This window comes from Pelophylax lessonae, assembly GCF_965119305.1.
Source record: "Pelophylax lessonae genome assembly, chromosome: 7".
NCBI lineage: Eukaryota > Metazoa > Chordata > Amphibia > Anura > Ranidae > Pelophylax > Pelophylax lessonae.
In genome coordinates this window covers 121,714,275-121,733,486 of record NC_138774.1, presented here as the reverse complement: position 1 = coordinate 121,733,486, position 19,212 = coordinate 121,714,275, and the positions used below count along the sequence as shown (strand labels likewise).

The 19,212-nt window shown below is 43.4% G+C and overlaps 1 pseudogene across 1 annotated transcript; it reads left to right on the top strand.

Annotated features, from left to right (window-relative positions):
• The first annotated feature begins 1,278 nt into the window (after positions 1-1,278).
• LOC309560531 lies at positions 1,279-13,539 on the top strand (annotated as a pseudogene). The gene is made up of 4 exons: positions 1,279-1,345; positions 11,630-12,270; positions 12,337-13,107; positions 13,506-13,539. The product of its transcript is annotated as an uncharacterized misc_RNA (transcript).
• Positions 13,540-19,212: the final 5,673 nt, after the last annotated feature.

Below are 19,212 nucleotides of genomic sequence, written 5' to 3'. Positions count from 1 at the left end.
CGCAAAGCTGGTAGAGACATACCCCAAAAAGACTTGCAGCTGTAATTGCAGCAAAAGGCGGTTCTACAAAGTATCGGGGGGCTGAATACAAATGCATGCCACACTTTTCAGATATTTATTTGTAAATCTTTTTGAAAAACATTTATCATCGTCCTTCAACTTCACAATTATGTGCCACTTTGTGTTGGTCTATCACATAAAATCCCAATAAAATACATGTAACATGACAAAATATGGAAAACTTCAAAGGGTAGGAATACTTTTTCAAGGCACTGTACACAGGTGCATCTAAAAAAAATATCATCTCAAGCAACAGGTATAACCGCTGCCTTGAGAGAATTGTGAAGTAAAGGCCATTCAAGAATTTGGGGGAGATTTACAATGAGTGGACTAAGGCTGATGTTAGTGCTTTAAGAGCCACCACACACAGACGTATCCAGGACATGGGCTACAACTGTCGCATTCCTTGTGTCAAGCCACTCCTGAATCGGACAACCTCAGAAGAGTCTTACCTGGGCTAAGGAGAAAAGGACTGGACTGTTTCTCAGTGGTCTTTTCGGATGAAAGTAAATTTTGCATTTCAAATCTGAAATCAAATTTCCAGAGTTTAGAGGAAGAGTGGAGAGGCGCAGAATTCAAGATGCATGAGGTCCAATGTGAAGTTTCCACAGTCAGTGATGATTTGGGGAGCAATGTCATCTGCTGGTCTTGGTCCAGTGTGTTTTATCAAGTCCTAAGTCAGTATATCCCTTCCAGGAAATCCAAAGCACTTAATGCTTCCCTCTGCTGACCAGCTTCATGGAGATGCTCATTTTATTTTCCAGCAGGACTTGGCACCTGCCCACACTGCCAAAAGTACCAATACCTGGTTTAATGATCATGATATCACTGTGCTTGATTGGCCAGTAAACTCGCTTGACTTAAACCCCATAGAGAACCCAATAATGCAGATGAGCTGAAGGCCGCTTTCAAAGCAACCTGGGCTTCCATAACACCTCAGCAGTGCCACAGGCTGATCACCTTCATGCCAGGCCACATTGATGCAGTAATTCATGCAAAAGAAGCCCCAACCAAGTATTGTATTGAGTGCATACTATACTGTACATGAAACAAAGACGGAGTTTTAGTGCTCACCAACACAGAAAAATACACCAAGGCTAAACATCTTGGAATACAATGTCACAGTTTAATGTGATAAAATGATTAAAAACTTGTCCACAGAAGCTCCGATGGGAAGATGGCAAAAAGAAATAACCCCACCTCGTCAACATAAGAAACATGGACAATGGAACAATACCTGCAGGGGTGGCTGGTGCTGTTGCTAATGTATCCAGGAAAGCCGATGGTAAGGGGCTGTCTGTGATGTAGGTGAAGGATCACACCAGGGAGTGCATCACAGAGGAGTGGAGGAGGGTGCAGTCCACGGTGTCTTGAGCTGGATGTGGTGACACCAATGTGCGCACAGGAGGATCAGCCACACACACACAGGGCTCGCCGGCTCCTCCAGCACTTCCTGTGTCCTGATCCGCGCTGGCTCATGGCGTCACCGGATGTCAGCGGCCAGACAGGGGACACAGTAACAGATTGCAGATGTTGTAAACAGCAAGGGTCCACACACGGAGTATCAGTGAGACAATGGGGGAAAGATTATAAACGCCAAATTTGAGATGACATGTTTTGGGGACTTGCCCTTTCCTCAGAGTCAGTGGTTTTAGGTCACTCCATAAATTTTCTGGAGACTGACTATGCCACTATGACCTTAATGTGCTTCTTCTTGAGCCACTCCTCCCAGTCCTAATCATCTGGTGGAGGGGGGATTATGGTGTAGGGGTTGTTTTTCAGGGGCTGGGCATGGCCCTTTAGTTCCAGTGAAGGGAACTCTTAAGGAGTTGGCATACCAAGACATTTTGGACAATTTCATGCTTCCAACTTTGTGGGAACAGTTTGGGGTTGGCCCTTCCTGTTCAATCTAAACTGCGCAGCAGTGCACAAAGCAAGGTCCATAAAGCGAGTTTGGGATGGAAAACACTGTATGGGGTGCAAGCCCACTTTATCATCACACAATATTCTGCAGTTTGGCCTCAGCTGCCATTCATCACATCTGAATATTATTGATATTAATCTTCTTCACAGCTTAAACTCCTAGCTGCGAGAAATCTAATGACATAGGTTTTGAGGCTTCCAAAATACTTTAAATCCACATAAAGCTTTTCTTTCACAAAGAGTTTTATTAGGTTTTTTACATTTCTAGATGTATACAAAAGTGTGAAGATTAACATTATATTAAAACAGGAAAATGTTAGGATTACAGAGCAATAAGCTAACTACCCTGTGGGGGGATAAGAAAAAAAAAGTGGGGGAAGTTAAAAGTGTTGCAGAAACTTTGGCGTATAACAAGGGTAGTATACACTTATTAGGAGGACAACTGGCAGCTGTGTTTTAGAATAAAATGGTGCAGTATGCTAAGACTATGTTGGAGATTATAAAGCTGTAGGTAGTCTCCGTGTTGTGGGAATCCACAGTGATTAATATCCGTGTTGCCAGTGGTAAATGAAAAGAGGTTAGGAATAAGCGAAGAGGGTTCCAGCTGAAGGAAGAGGAATGTAAGGAGTGTTGGATAGGAAAAAAGAGGGGATAAGGGAAGAAAGGAGAAAGGATGAAAAGAGAGGAGGTGGGGAATTTGATGGGAGACAAGGGAACTGGGAAATCCATGGGGTCCAGCCAAGTGTAAGATTCTGGTACCTTTGGTACCCTTATTTACCATTTTCCTTTCAAAACATTGCGTCCCACCTTTCTAGTTAGGTGGAACGCATACACCTTTAAGACGGATGACGTCATCGCTGAGCGCCGCTGAGTGGCTATTTCAATCGCCAGCATTCTCTCTCACGTTGTTCGTTCAATGTGTGTCTACATGCTCACAAGCCTTGTCTTGCTGTCGGAACCTCCAGCTATTTGCCTTTACCTGGAACAGACCGGAACCTCGCATCTGATCCCGTATCTCGCTACCGGATCACTCCCTCACTACTGGACCCCTCTACTTACTAAACCTTACTAGTGATAAGTACCCCACAGGGGAATCCTCCATAACTAACTTACACTATCATCTTCTGCACATTAAGGACTGTTACTATCTATGCATACAAATTCTACCATCTGCACTGTTACATAGATTGCTAGCTCTTGAGTCTACTACCATCTATCCTTGCACTGGGTTAGTCTATCCTGTCTATGTCATCTGCTGTCCTTACCACCTGTTACCATACATGATTACTAACCTATCTGCATTCTACCTATTACCATCTACTACTCTCCTGAACATTACTATCAAGTGCTTACCATTACTGTCACTGCTCACACCTGTCCCTTCAGCACATCACCTCCATACTGTAATGTTCCGGTACCTTTGGTACCCTAAATTATCTACAGAAGAAGACTTCAGTACTTGGTTAGATGGAAGAACTATGGGCCCCAAGACGACACCTGGCTAAACACCTCTGACATACATGCCCCTAGATTAATCCGCAATTTTCATGCGAGATACCCAGACAAACCAGCTCCAGAGGCCTTCAGGAGCAGGCCTTAAGGGGGGGGTATTGTAATGTTCCGGTACCTTTGGTACCCTAAATTACACTTTCCACAAGTGTATGCGCCCTACCATTTACTTTTGGAAAGGTGCGCATACACCTTTAAGACTGGAGCTGTCATCACTCAGCGCCGGACTAGATGGCTATTTAAGGCGTCAGTTCTCACTCACGTGTTCGTTCAAACACCCTTATCTGGATGCTAACCTTGCTTGAAGCTTCCATGCTTGCAAGCTTACTTCGCTGACGGAACCTCGCTGCGCTGATCCCTGTATCCCGCTACTGGATCATCCGCCTCTCCTGAACCACCCTTCGGCTGTATCGCTAATAGTGCTAAGTACCCCGCAGGAGAATTCTCTATAAACTTATACTAAGCTTACACTATCTAGCTCTGCATAGTAGAGACTGTTTATCACATCTGCATAAACTAGATTGCTAGCTCTTGAGACTACTGCTACTTTTCTGCACTGGGTTGATCTCTTTTGTATGTCCACCTGCTATTCTATCATCTGCTATCATACAACATTGCTAAACCTTCCTGCATCCATCTGCTACTGTCTCACCTTCAAGTGTCTATCACCTACCACCTCCACTCAACCTATCCCTCAACCTTCATCATTGTGTTACCACATGCATAAAGTCACTCTAAGAACCAGCTTGCTAATTGTGTGTATTTACTGGCTGAAATAAGACCTTCCACACATGATGAGTCATTGAGGTTGGGAATGGTATCTCAGCATATCTCTTACATGACTGCTGACGTGGAACTATTTCTGCAGCTGAAAATCCACACCATATAAAAACGCAGGAGCGTTACAGATTGAACGAACCCAAAAATGGATTCAGCAGAAATAGTTCCAGAAATAACCACTCAGGTGACACAATTAAAACAGCAAGTATCTGCGTTAATACACGCACTTGCTGAATTAAAAGAAGACAATCAGGCTCTGTCGCAGCAGGTAATTAGACTGACACAACTTACCTCTGCTCAGTCCCCTGAACCCAAGATAAATCCCCCTTTGGTATTTACAGGCGATCGCAAAAAAATTTCGCGAATTTAAAAACGCATGTGAGTTACTTTTTTTGCTAAAACCTCGTACCTACCTTACTGATCACATTAAGGTTTGTACTATTATTTCTTACCTATCAAGCGATCCTCGAGCCTGGGCAGATTCTCTTTTTGAGAAAAACTACCAGCTTCTCAACTCCTATGCCTTGTTCCTGGCAGAGCTCACTAGCCTATATGATGACCCCAATAGGCAGAGTACTGCTGATCTTCAGTTAAGATCCTTGAAACAAGGAAGGAGGCCTGTGGAAGACTTTGTCGCAGAGTTCAAGAGATGGACCCTTGAATCAGAATGGAATGATGCATCTCTGAAAACCCAATTTAGGCTTGGCCTATCAGAAGCCGTTAAGGACGAGCTCGCCCGAGCGGATCTGCCAAAAACCCTGGATGCATTAATACAACTCAGTATTACCATAGATAGAAGACTACGAGAAAGAAAGGCTGAAAAGATGGGAATGCCATTATCCGTTTCCTCTCGGAGTCTGGCCGTTCCTATGGAGGTAGGAACCATACGCCCACCGCTATCAACTATGGAAAAAGCCAAAAGACGAAATGAAAATCTCTGCTTGTACTGTGCATCCCCGGATCACAAGATAAACGTCTGTCCCCTAGTCAACAAAAAGAAGGGTGAGTGTTCACATGTCTCTCTAGGAGGATTGACAACTTCATTCACTAACCCCTACATTTCTGTTTTTTTGACATTACAGTGGGACCAGAACAGGATTACTACTAAGGCCATGATTGACACAGGATCTTGTGGAAATTATATGGATATATGTTTTGCTGCTTTAAATAAAATTCCTATTATTTCTAAACTCAAACCTGTCTCAGTAAGTCTTATTACCGGTGTTCCGTTATCCTCTGGTCCGATCACCGATCAGACACAAGCACTTCTAGTCACTATTAACGAGTCTCATAGGGAGACTTCTACCTTCGATTTAATACCATCACCCCACTTTCCCATTGTGTTGGGACTTCCCTGGTTGCACACACACCAACCAACCATAGATTGGAAGAAACGGTCCTTGACCTTCCCTTCTTGCTATTGCGAGGAAACGTGTAACCTCCCGTTTTCCGGGAAGATTCTGTCTGTGGTGACAGATGAGTTTGCACCACTATGTTATCAGGATCTTTCTGAGGTTTTTCTTGAGAAAAATGCTCAAGCATTACCTCCTCATCGAGACTATGATTGTAGCATTGATCTACTCCCAAATAGCAAATTGCCGTTCGGTCATGTTTATCCTCTTTCACAGGATGAACTTGCCCATCTCAAAACCTATTTGGATGAGAACTTGGAAAAAGGTTTTATTAGACCTTCCACTTCTTCCACAGCAGCAGGACTCTTTTTTGTTCGCAATAAAGATTCAAGTCTCAGACCTATCATTCTCCACAGTATACTATCGGGGACCTCGTTTGGCTCTCAACAAAAAACTTGAGACTGAAGATCCCTAGCAAAAAGCTTGGACCTCTGTTCTTGGGACCTTTCCCAATCAAGAAACTTATTGGAAAAGCTGCAGTGCAGCTTACATTGCCAATGGACCTAAAAATCCATCCCATTTTCCATGTGTCGCTACTAAAACCCCATGTTCCGGACCAAGGAATAAGGCCTAATATTCCACCTCCCCCTCCTGTACAAGTTAAAGGTGGAGAAGAATACGAGATAAAAGAGATTCTGGATTCTCGTATCTACAGAAGAAGACTTCAGTACTTGGTTAGATGGAAGAACTATGGGCCCCAAGACGACACCTGGCTAAACACCTCTGACATACATGCCCCTAGATTAATCCACAATTTTCATGCGAGATACCCAGACAAACCAGCTCCAGAGGCCTTCAGGAGCAGGCCTTAAGGGGGGGGTATTGTAATGTTCCGGTACCTTTGGTACCCTAAATTACACTTTCCACAAGTGTATGCGCCCTACCATTTACTTTTGGAAAGGTGCGCATACACCTTTAAGACTGGAGCTGTCATCACTCAGCGCCGGACTAGATGGCTATTTAAGGCGTCGGTTTTCACTCACATGTGTTCGTTCAAACACCCTTATCTGGATGCTAACCTTGCTTGAAGCTTCCATGCTTGCAAGCTTACTTCGCTGACGGAACCTCGCTGCGCTGATCCCTGTATCCCGCTACTGGATCATCCGCCTCTCCTGAACCACCCTTCGGCTGTATCGCTAATAGTGCTAAGTACCCCGCAGGGGAATTCTCTATAAACTTATACTAAGCTTACACTATCTAGCTCTGCATAGTAGAGACTGTTTATCACATCTGCATAAACTAGATTGCTAGCTCTTGAGACTACTGCTACTTTTCTGCACTGGGTTGATCTCTTTTGTATGTCCACCTGCTATTCTATCATCTGCTATCATACAACATTGCTAAACCTTCCTGCATCAATCTGCTACTGTCTCACCTTCAAGTGTCTATCACCTACCACCTCCACTCAACCTATCCCTCAACCTTCATCATTGTGTTACCACATGCATAAAGTCACTCTAAGAACCAGCTTGCTAATTGTGTGTATTTACTGGCTGAAATAAGACCTTCCACACATGATGAGTCATTGAGGTTGGGAATGGTATCTCAGCATATCTCTTACATGACTGCTGACGTGGAACTATTTCTGCAGCTGAAAATCCACACCATATAAAAACGCAGGAGCGTTACACATACTATCATATACATCCTATCACTCCAGGAACATCTTATTAAGTGTGTGTATATCTGTATGCTGAAGCAGACAGGCCCACAGTGATGAGTCTGGAGAGTTGGATCTGGTATTCCAACACATCTCTACATGACTACTGAGTGGAGATTCTGCAGCTGCAAATCCAGCTTACAATAAAAACGCAGGAGTGTTACACCAAGCAGGTGGTTGCCTTGGTTTCATAGAGGGTGATTTTAGAGCGAAAGGAGGGAGTGGTGTAGGTTCATTGGACTGTTGTATTCTAGTGATGGGGACTGTATTTTAAGGAACTTAGAGTGGGTGTCATTAGGGATTGCAGTGAGTTTCCCATATACCATGCTGCCTATAACTCTGTTTCACCTCTGCAAAACTGAAAGTTAGTGCTGTTGTACAGTGGGTACGGAAAGTATTCAGACCCCCTTAAATTTTTCACTATTTGTTATATTGCAGCCATTTGCTAAAATCATTTAAGTTCATTCTTCTTCCTCATGAATGTGCACATAGCACCCCATACTGACAGAAAAACACAGAATTGTTGACATTGTTGCAGATTTATTAAAAAAGAAAAACTGAAATATCACATGGTCCTAAGTATTCAGACCCTTTGCTCAGTATTTAGTAGAAGCCCCCTTTTGATCTAATACAGCCAGGAGTCTTTTTGGGAAAGATGCAACAAGTCTTTCACACCTGGATTTGGGGATCCTCTGCCATTCCTCCTTGCAGATCCTCTCCAGTTCTGTCAGGTTGGATGGTAAACGTTGGTGGACAGCCATTTTTAGGTCTCTCCAAAGATGCTCAATTGGGTTTAAGTCAGGACTCTGGCTGGGCCATTCAAGAACAGTCACGGAGTTGTTGTGAAGCCACTCCTTCGTTATTTTAGCTGTGTGCTTAGGGTCATTGTCTTGTTGGAAGGTAAACCTTTGGCCCAGTCTGAGGTCCAGAGCACTCTGGAGAAGGTTTTTGTCCAGGATATCCCAGTACTTGGCCGCATCATATTTCCCTCGATTGCAACCAGTCGTCCTGTCCCTGCAGCTGAAAAACACCCCCACAGCATGATGCTGCCACCACCATGCTTCACTGTTGGGACTGTATTGGACAGGTGATGAGCAGTGCCTGGTTTTCTTTACACATACCGCTTAGAATTAAGGCCAAAAAGTTCTATTTTGGTCTCATCAGACCAGAGAATCTTATTTCTCACCATCTTGGAGTCCTTCAGGTGTTTTTTTAGCAAACTCCATGCTGGCTTTCATGTGTCTTACACTGAGGAGAGGCTTCCGTCGGGCCACTCTGCCATAAAGCCCCGACTGGTTGAGGGCTGCAGTGATGGTTGACTTTCTACAACTTTCTCCCATCTCCTGACTGCATCTCTGGAGCTCAGCCACAGTGATCTTTGGGTTCTTCTTTACCTCTCTCACCAAGGCTCTTCTCCCCCGATAGCTCAGTTTGGCCGGACGGCCAGCTCTAGGAAGGGTTCTGGTCGTCCCAAACGTCTTCCATTTGAGGATTATGGAGGCCACTGTGCTCTTAGGAACCTTAAGTGCAGCAGAAATCTTTTTGTAACCTTGGCCAGATCTGTGCCTTGCCACAATTCTGTCTCTGAGCTCTTTAGGCAGTTCCTTTGACCTCATGATTCTCATTTGCTCTGACATGCATTGTGATCTGGAAGGTCTTATATAGACAGGTGTGTGGCTTTCCTAATCAAGTCCAATCAGTATAATCAAACACAGCTGGACTCAAATGAAGGTGTAGAACCATCTCAAGGATGATCAGAAGAAATGGAAAGCACCTGAGTTAAATATATGAGTGTCACAGCAAAGGGTCTGAATACTTAGGACCATGTGATAGTTCAGTTTTTCTTTTTTAATAAATCTGCAACAATGTCAACAATTCTGTGTTTTTCTGTCAGTATGGGGTGCTATGTGTACATTCATGAGGAAGAAGAATGAACTTAAATGATTTTAGCAAATGGCTGCAATATAACAAAGAGTGAAAAATTTAAGGGGGTCTGAATACTTTCAGTACCCACTGTATATAAGTATACCTATGTCACTGGCTGGTTATTGTATGATCTTTTGTTTTGTTCAGTTAATACACACCCATATAGACTTCTGGGTGGACTTTTTGTTTGTATCACTAAGTGGAAGTAATTATATCACTCATACATTTATATCTGTGTGCAGTATCGGCTGGTGCTCCTTTGGCCGGGTAGGGCAGCAGACGGACCACACCATACCCCCCTGGACCACACCAGCTCCAGCTCGCACAACATAGATAAGCCTGCTGCATAATTTTTTCACTTTGATTTTCAGGGTATATTTGAATTCAGCCCTCTGTAGGTTGATAATTTTAATTTCCATCAAACGATGTGGCATCCTCTCATTCCTAAAGCATTACCTAGTCCATATCCGTATAGATAGCCAGCATGATATTTTTCCCCGTTGAGATCTGATGTGTTTTGAAAGTGTTCCTTTCATTTTTTTTGAGCAATGTATAATAGAAGTTTGGGTAAGTAGGTTATTTTAATGCATGTGTAGAACCCTCCTAGGTAGGTGCTAGGTAAAGTATATGTGTGTCTGCTTATCAGGAGGACCTGATCTGTTAGTTAGCCTGTCACATGCTTCCAGGTGTGACCTGTTGAGTCTGGGGAGTCTCCCCACTGTATCCAATGAGGGACCTTGTTGGACAGTGGATGAAACCTAGCCAATAGCACATCAGGGTTTGACTGTCCCAGTGGGTGGGCATTGCCGCAATACATCCTGGGATTGGGAATAAATCCGGAGGGGGCATATGACAGGGTGTCTTTTGGCGGGAGCAAAGTCCCAGGAGGAGGTAAACGGCTGTCTCTCCTCCTGCTGAAGTGAGGAAGTTGGTCCAGGCAGTCGGCCTAGGGACCAGGGGTTGAGCTGTGCTGCACAGGATCCAGTGTGCTGACCAAGTGGAGCTGCTGGGCAGAAGACCTCTGGAAAAACAGTATCGTGAGTACTTAAATACCTGCCCAGGGGTCTGCCTCCAGAGAGGTCAAGGGGATCAAAGAGCCAGCTAACCCAGAGTGTTGTAGTAAAGGGGGTGCCAAGTGTTAAGCCCTAAAGATTAGGGATAAAGGGGGAGCCAGGAAGGGCCCTGAAGTTGTTTAGCAGTACAGTCTTTTTCAAGGAGTAGCTCGCCTTAGGAAAGGATTACCTCAGGAAGCTCAAGTGACTCTTTTAACAGCAAGTGCCAAGTGAAATAGCTGCTTAGCCGTGACTAACTCAACTCAGCGTTAACCAGCGTTAATCAGCATTTTTCAGATCGTCCCTGCCTATTGTGCATAGTTCAGTTCAGTTGGAGTATCCCACTCATCCCTTCTCCTGTCCAAGTTCCTAATAAAACATAAAAACCAAAAAAACTGGACTGGTCCTTGCCTGAGGTAAAAACACTGAAGAATTTTCTACCGTTGCTAGTGGTAACCCAGGGGAACCTATCATCAGCAGCTCCCTTGGGAGTAGTGCTGCACATGTATCCTGCTAAACCAAGGAGAGTTGGCCTTGTAGAGTGACTCTGTGCTGCCACGCAGCTTTAACTGTCTAGCAGTTGTTATTACATGTTATGTTATGCTATGTTATTGGTATCTTCCTTGCACCCCTGCTGTTTCTGGCTAGTTGGTTGCTCCCACCTCCATTTTCCTGCTGTAACTCCCATTTTGTTTAGTTGTTATGAGGAGACTGCAGAGTGTGGACGCTGTGTAACTTCATTGGAAATTTACCTATGGAAAAGTCTCTACGTTATGCCTTTGCTAACTTGAAGCATAAAGAAGCATTGGAGAACACCTCTGATGTCTTTATTCATTGAGTAAACTATCTGTTAAAGCCATTATTCAACCTGCTGCACACACTTACAGACTGGGGGTCTACAAGGAGGTCACAGGTACAATCGATGCTGAGACAGAACAGTAAATTTCCATGAAGAATTCATCACAGGTATCTCTGCAGCTTAAAAAAAATACATTTCCAGTAATCCATCACACAGTTATCTCTGCAGCTTCAGAAAGTACATTTCCATGAATCTCCAGCTTCAGAAACGTGAGTACCACACCTATGTGTCACCAGAAGCATTACTCTGCATATGAAACCAGACACCTACTGAATGCTTCATTACTATTACAGCCTTCTGTGCTGAGGTATCCAGTTGGAACTAGTTCCAGCAATAGCTAGCTATTGTATCAAATACCCAGCACCTCAGCCCAGTCTGCTTACTAACAGAAGTCACTACTTACAGAGCTGAGCTCTGGCAGATTTCTAACAAGACACCAGAAATACAGTACTTATTGTGTCTGACAGAGATCTCACAGAATTACCTGCATTTAGTCAAGATAAAGCAGACTCCTTACTTCATTCTGCTCGTCCTGTCAGAGCCCCTCATCCATCCTTGAAGGCAAGGGAGGTTTATGAAGCAAGTAAGGAAGAAACATCTAGTAACCTGACTGCATTGTGGGAAAAAACTTTAAGTTGTATAACAGCCACTAATGAAACTAGCAACAACTCTGAGCAATTGAACACTGCTCTCTCAAGGGTTAAGAAGGCATTTGAGAATTATAAAAGACTTTCTGAGAAGTACTATTCCCTATTGTCAAATTCCAACATAGAGGAAGCTGCATTGGAATTAAAGGACTTTACTTCTAATGACCAGCAGAGGCATAGCACATATCTTGAAGCAAAGGCACAGATAGAAGGTAGATTGGCACAGCTACATGAAACTACACCCTGTAACTCTGCTTCTTCCAGACACTCAGGAAAATCTTCTAGGTCTGCCCGCTCATATCATAAATCTTCTTCTAAGTCATTGCGGTCCTGCTCTATAAGGTCAATACTGAGCGACCAAATACTCAAAGCTCGCCAAAAGGTTGCAGTAGCTCAGGTTCAAGCCGCCTGCTCTGAAAAAGAAGCAGCCATCAAGGCAGAAGCTAAATGCAAGGAAGCAGAAGCTAAATGCAAGGAAGCAGACGCTAAACGCATTCAGGCAAGAATACAAGCAGAAACAGAGGCTCAGCTAGAAATTCTTCAGAAGAATAGAGAAAAGGAAGTAGCTTTAGCAGAGTTATCTGTCTTGGAACAAGCCCTATTGGAAGAAGAAGGAGCAGCTTGTACCAGCTTGGCTGCTTGTCAAGACCCTGTTGAAAGGACCCTACAGTTTGTCTTAACTCAGAATCATGACAATACAGTCCCACCTACAGTTGGAGATTCTTCTCATAATCATCCAGCAAGTGGATCAGAAGGCAATGTGTCGCCAAAGCAAGCTGGTCAACTAGACACACCTACTAACAGACTCTCCACAACTACCGCACGTCACAAAATCAAGTGAATCAACCTACGCAGCTCATGTGCCACCACAACCCTATGTGCATAGAGATTACAAGGGCACAGCAGAAGACTACAGAATGAACTCTATACCCCCTTTGATACAGCTCTCTTTAACTTCAAATGCTCAGAGACCTTCAGACGACAGACCCTTACCTAGATTAAACCCATCTGCAACACCTTTCTCTCTACCTACCAGCCAACATCATATACCAACCATGGTCCAAGACGACGCACCATCAGTACCCCCTGTGGCTATAAAAACTGAAAGCACTGACATTGCAGAGTTCAGCAAGTATATGATTCGACGAGAGTTGATTACAACTGGACTGTCTAGATTTGATGACCGCCCAGAGAACTGCAGGAGTTGGAGATCTACATTTAAGGCGGTAACCAAGAACTTGGACATTGAACCTCAAGCAGAACTTGACTTACTAATAAAGTGGTTGGGGCGTCAATCTTCAGAACAAGTAAAGAGACTTAAATCTGTCTACATTTATAACTTTAAAGCAGGCCTTGATGCTGCCTGGGCACGTCTAGAACAAGACTATGGGAGCCCCGAAGTCATTGAATCTGCCTTATTCCAGAGACTAAACGACTTTCCTAAAATCTCTGTTAAGGACAATCATAAGCTTAGAGAGTTAGGTGACCTCCTTCAAGAACTTGAAATTGCTAAGTTAGATCCTAGTTTACCAGGTCTTAGCTATTTAAACACTGCTCAGGGCGTAAATCCTATTGTAGCAAAGTTGCCTAGTTATCTTCAGGGAAAGTGGACTAGTGAAGGATCTAAGTATAAGTATGAACATCATGTTTCCTTCCCTCCCTTTTGTTATTTTTCAGAGTTCGTGCGGAAGGTTGCAAGATCCAAGAATGACCCAAGCTTCTTCTATCCAGATACAACCACCATTCCTTTAAGTACTTCAAGGGGTACTGCCACCAACAGTAAATCCAAGGATTTAAGGAATCCTATTGCCGTGAGGAAGACCGCGATCGCATCCAACGTCTTAGCTACAGACATCAAAGCAAGCAATCTTAATCAACAGTGTCCTATTCATAATGCGCCACACTCTCTCTCCAAATGTCGTGCATTTAAGGACAAGCCTATTGAAGAACGCAAGTCATTTCTCAAAGAGCATAATATCTGTTTTAAGTGTTGTGCATCCTCCGATCATTTAGCTAGAGACTGTAAGATCGCCATCAGTTCTCTCTGCAACAGTGCCAAACATGTGGACGCTCTTCATTCAGACCTGTTCAAAAGGAAACCTTCACCCGGCAGCAACCCCAAGACTACATCAGATGATGGCGGGGAGAGAACTGAGCAATATTCCGACCCCGTAACCACAAGGTGTACAGAGGTATGTGGAGAAGGGCTTCATAGCAAGTCTTGTAGCAAGATATAACTTGTAAGGGTTTTTCCTGAAGGATGTCCACAAATTTCCATAAAAATGTATGCCATACTCGATGATCAGAGCAATCACTCATTGGCCAGTACAGAATTCTTTGACCTATTCAACATTCAAGGAGAGACCTGGTCCTATAGCTTGCAGACATGTGCAGGAAAGGTCAATACTTCTGGAAGAAGAGCCCATGGCTTCATAGTCGCATCAGAATATGAGGACACAGAGTTTCCTCTTCCAACGCTAATCGAATGTGATCAGCTACCGAACAACAGAGAAGAAATCCCCACACCAGAGGTTGCACGTCATCACCCTCATTTGAGCCACATTGCTAACTACATTCCACCACTTAACAAGGATGTTAAGATTTTGATTCTACTAGGGAGAGACATTCCTAGAGTTCATAAAATAAGAGAGTTATGTAACGGTCCAGATGATGCTCCTCAGGCCCAGAAACTTGATCTTGGATGGGTGATAATAGGAGAAGTCTGTTTAGACCAATCTCACGAGCTCTTGGATGTAGCTTCCTACAAAACTAATGTTACCTGTCAATTGATGAAATGTCCATCGCACTATTATGTGAAGGAAAGACTTGATTTCAAAAATGAAGTTCCATATCAAGCACTTCAAAGTATTAACTGCAAGCTCACTTCTCAAAAGGACTTTGGTGATTCAGTGTACCAGACTATTCGTGATGACAACAAGATTGCCCCTTCAGTCGAAGACAAGGAGTTCATCAAGATTATGGATGAAGAGTTCTTCAAGGACAATTCCAACAGTTGGGTAGCTCCATTACCCTTCCGAGTACCAAGGCTTACTCTCCCTAACAATCGAGAACAAGCTTTAACCATATTTGCTGCACTTAAGAAAACTCTCCGTAACAAACCTGACAAGCAAGAACACTTTCTAGCATTCATGCAGAAGATTTTAGTGCCAGCAGTTGTCCTCACACAAACCATTTGGTTTTCAGGACCCAAGTTTTTAATGGACCAGTCTTCTACAAACTCAGAAGAAGATATCGATTTCCACCTGGAGGATCCAGATACTGACCCGAAAATCCGGCCTGAAGTTGTAGCATTGAGTTCCAACATCTGCTCAAGAAGAAATTTGGAGGTAAGACGTTTTGAACGTTTCTCCTATTGGAAAAGGTTGGTGAAGACTATAGCAAGATTGATTCATATTGCACAGATTTTCCGCAAATCGAATCAGACATCTTCTTGCCATGGATGGCACACCTGTAAGGAGTCACCCAACGCATTCGAGTATGAGAGGGCTGAGCTGTTCATCATACGTCGCGTGCAAGAAGAAGTCTTTGTGGAAGAGATTAAATGCTTAAGAGGCAATGGACCAGTCCCAAAATGTAGTCCACTATTCACACTGAACCCAGTGATCGACAACGAGGGAATGCTTCGAGACGGTGGACGACTGAAAAGGTCAAACCTGCCAGGGAAGGAACAGAACCCCTTGATAATACCAAGAAACCACCATTTGGGAAAATTGATTATACAGCATTACCATGAAAGAGTCAAACATCAAGGAAGACACTACACAGAAGGTGCAGTCAGAATTGCAGGGTTCTGGATAGTTGGAGGGAAAAGACAAATAGCCACGATCATTCACAACTGTGTTAAATGTCAGAAGTTACGGGGTAGACAGCAGTTTCAACAGATGGCTGACCTACCTGCAGACAGACTGAGTGAAGATACACCCTTTGCATATGTCGGAATGGATGTGTTTGGACCATGGACAGTAACGGCTAGAAGAAGTCGTGGTGGTCAAGTCAACAGCAAAAGATGGGCTGTAATGTTCACTTGCTTAACTGTAAGAGCTATGCATATCGAAGTAATCGAGTCAATGGATACTTCGAGCTTTATCAATGCTCTAAGGAGATTTCTTGCTCTAAGAGGTCCCGTGAAGATGTTGAGATCAGATTGTGGAACTAACTTCATTGGTGCTTGCAAAGAGTTACAGATCGACCGACAACAAGTTGGAAATTATTTGAGTGATCTAGGCTGCATGTGGAAATTCAACCCACCACACGCTTCACACATGGGCGGAGCATGGGAACGTATGATTGGGATGGCAAGGCGCATACTGGATTCTATGTTGCTTGATGTGAGTTCTTCACGTCTTACCCATGAAGTACTTACTACATTCCTTGCTGAGGTCGCAGCAATAATCAACTCAAGACCGCTGACAGCTGTATCCACAGACCCAGAATGTCCAACTGTTTTAACTCCAGCTGCATTATTGAGCCGGAAAATTGGACAGATCCCAGCGCCAAAGAGCATCTTTGATGAAAAGGACATATACAAACGTCAATGGAGATACGCTCAATACCTTGCAGATTGTTTCTGGGACAGATGGAGGAGGGAATACCTCACACTTCTTCAAGGACGTAAAAAGTGGCAAACCCAGAAGCCTCACTTAAAGGAAGGGGACCTGGTTCTTCTAAAAGACAAGCAAACCAATTGGATCCAGTGGCCAGTTGGAGTTATTACAAAGGCCATTGCTAGTGATGATGGAAAGGTCACGGTCAAGGTTATGTGTAGGAGTCACTTAGACCTCTAGCATAGTTAGCTTAGAGGAGAGGGCTACATAGCATTCCACTGTATGCAATGTTAATTGTATGTTTATGGAAAATAATTGTGTAGTGGTATCTCACGATACCAGGCAGGGAGTGTGCTGCCACGCAGCTTTAACTGTCTAGCAGTTGTTATTACATGTTATGTTATGCTATGTTATTGGTATCTTCCTTACACCCCTGCTGTTTCTGGCTAGTTGGTTGCTCCCACCTCCATTTTCCTGCTGTAACTCCCATTTTGTTTAGTTGTTATGAGGAGACTGCAGAGTGTGGACGCTGTGTAACTTCATTGGAAATGTACCTATGGAAAAGTCTCTACGTTATGCCTTTGCTAACTTGAAGCATAAAGAAGCATTGGAGAACACCTCTGGAGTCTTTATTCATTGAGTAAACTATCTGTTAAAGCCATCATTCAACCTGCTGCACACACTTACAGACTGGGGGTCTACAAGAAGGTCACAGGTACAATTGATGCTGAGACAGAACAGACTCAATAGAAGAGGTGAGATGATAAAGTAAGGCAGTGAGGTGGGCCAGGTAAACTTGTATTTCTCATAGATCTGGTGAAGAAAATGGGAAATTATATTTAAGCTTAAGGCTTTGGATTTAGCTTTGTTGACCTGAATGTTTTAAATAGTTGCAAATGTCAAAACGGTGTTGAATAAATTGGGCAAGGTAATGTGGGGGAAATGACACCCAAAAGGATGTCATCTGCTAACATTATTAGTTTATGGTGATCGCATGTGAGTTCTAGGCCTCGTATGTCTGGATGTGCCAGAATGGAATTGTCATAAAGGGCCTTGACTCTGGATATAAAGTTCTCTCCTAGGACCCATTTGCCAGGTGAGCAGAAAGCATAAATTGCCTTGTGCACGTCAAGGGAAAGATGCATTGTTTCCACCGACTGGGTTCTGGCAAGATGAATAACTTGTATTGCCCAGACGAGATTGTTGCTTGTTCAGTGCTTCTGGTAGTTAGCTTTTCAACCCTCCTATCTTTACAGCATAGGCCCCAGAGTACAGATTTGCTTTAAACTTGTGCTATGGACCCCCACATAAAATGTTCTAGCCAGTTTTTATTGGAAATTTTTTAATATACCAGCAGTGGCTGTGAAATAAACTGCTGGCAAAAAATGTTTTATTTTGCATTGATAAGAAGCTAATTCCCTGGCACTGTAATATTATTAAAAGACATTTGATTCAAGGGGCTGAAAGTCTCTCTTCTGTACTCCTTCACTGTGTAGTTTTATTTCCCAGCTGTTAATGTGTAGCAGTTTCCTCTAATGGTAGAAGAACCGTTTCCTGATGGGATTAGCCTGCAGATGTCATTGTAGAGCTAGGCATGCAGTGCTGAAGTTCAGAATGGCTGCTAAACCCACTTAGTTTTTAGTGGCAACCATATCGCAGAGGTATACTTAAATTTGTATGCACTACCAGATAGCAGTATACTGAGCGCACATGAGTGTAAATAAGTGCCACATCCTAAATAGACTAGAAATAGGTTGTAAGAGAAACATGGACTTTATAGGCACTGAGTATATTAAAATATAATAATTTTATTGATACATGACTTAAAAATACATCACAAACATAAATGACTCGCCTCAAGAAAGGCACCAGAATATGTAGCCTCCATAATACAGTGATAAAGTATAAACACACATACAAACAATACTAATTGCGGTATTTTGAGATACTTCACATCCACAGGATCTCACGCAAGATGACAGGTGTGTGTACTGCCGTCCATCGAGATCGGTTGATGTGATGATAAATATACAGAATATTCATAAAGCCAGGCTGCTCGACATATTTCGCTTGGAAAGCTTCTTCTGGGAGCTAATAATTCAGTACTCTGTATATAATCAAAACATATGATTGTAATATCATCATTAGCTATCATGTGTACATGCGTTTCCAAATACACAGCAGTTTAAAGGAATACAAAAGAAGACAATACACAAAAATAAAAATACATGAAAAAAAAAAAGAGACAACTAGAGATCATATAATAAAATACACTTGCCATTTAGGGCAACCAAGGCCTAGTGGGCAGGACGTGTCTACTGAAATGGACTGGGGTGACCAATCAGTATCATATGTGGGGAATCATGCATTGTGTTCCATTTATGTATACTTATGCTAGGGTCCCCAGTACAGTGCATTGATATCATATCCCCTCTCAAGCGTCTCTTCTCCAGAGAGAATAAGTTCAATGCTTGTAGTCTTTCCTTATAACTTAGATCCTCCATTCCCCTAATTATTTTTGTTGTCCTTCTCTGGACTCTCTCCAGTTCCAGCACATCCTTTCTGAGGACCGGTGCCCAGAACTGGACAGCATACTCCAGATGTGGCCGGACCAGAGTCTTGTAAAGTGGGAGAATAATCTCTTTATTTCTGGAGTGAATCTGCTTTTTTATGCATGCCAGTATTCTGTTGGCTTTGCTTGCAGCGGCTTGGCATTGCATGCCACTGCCAAGCCTGTTGTCCACTAGGACCCCCAGGTCCTTTTCCATCTTAGATGCCCCCAGAGGTTCCCCCCCTAGTGAGTAGCTTGTGTTCATGTT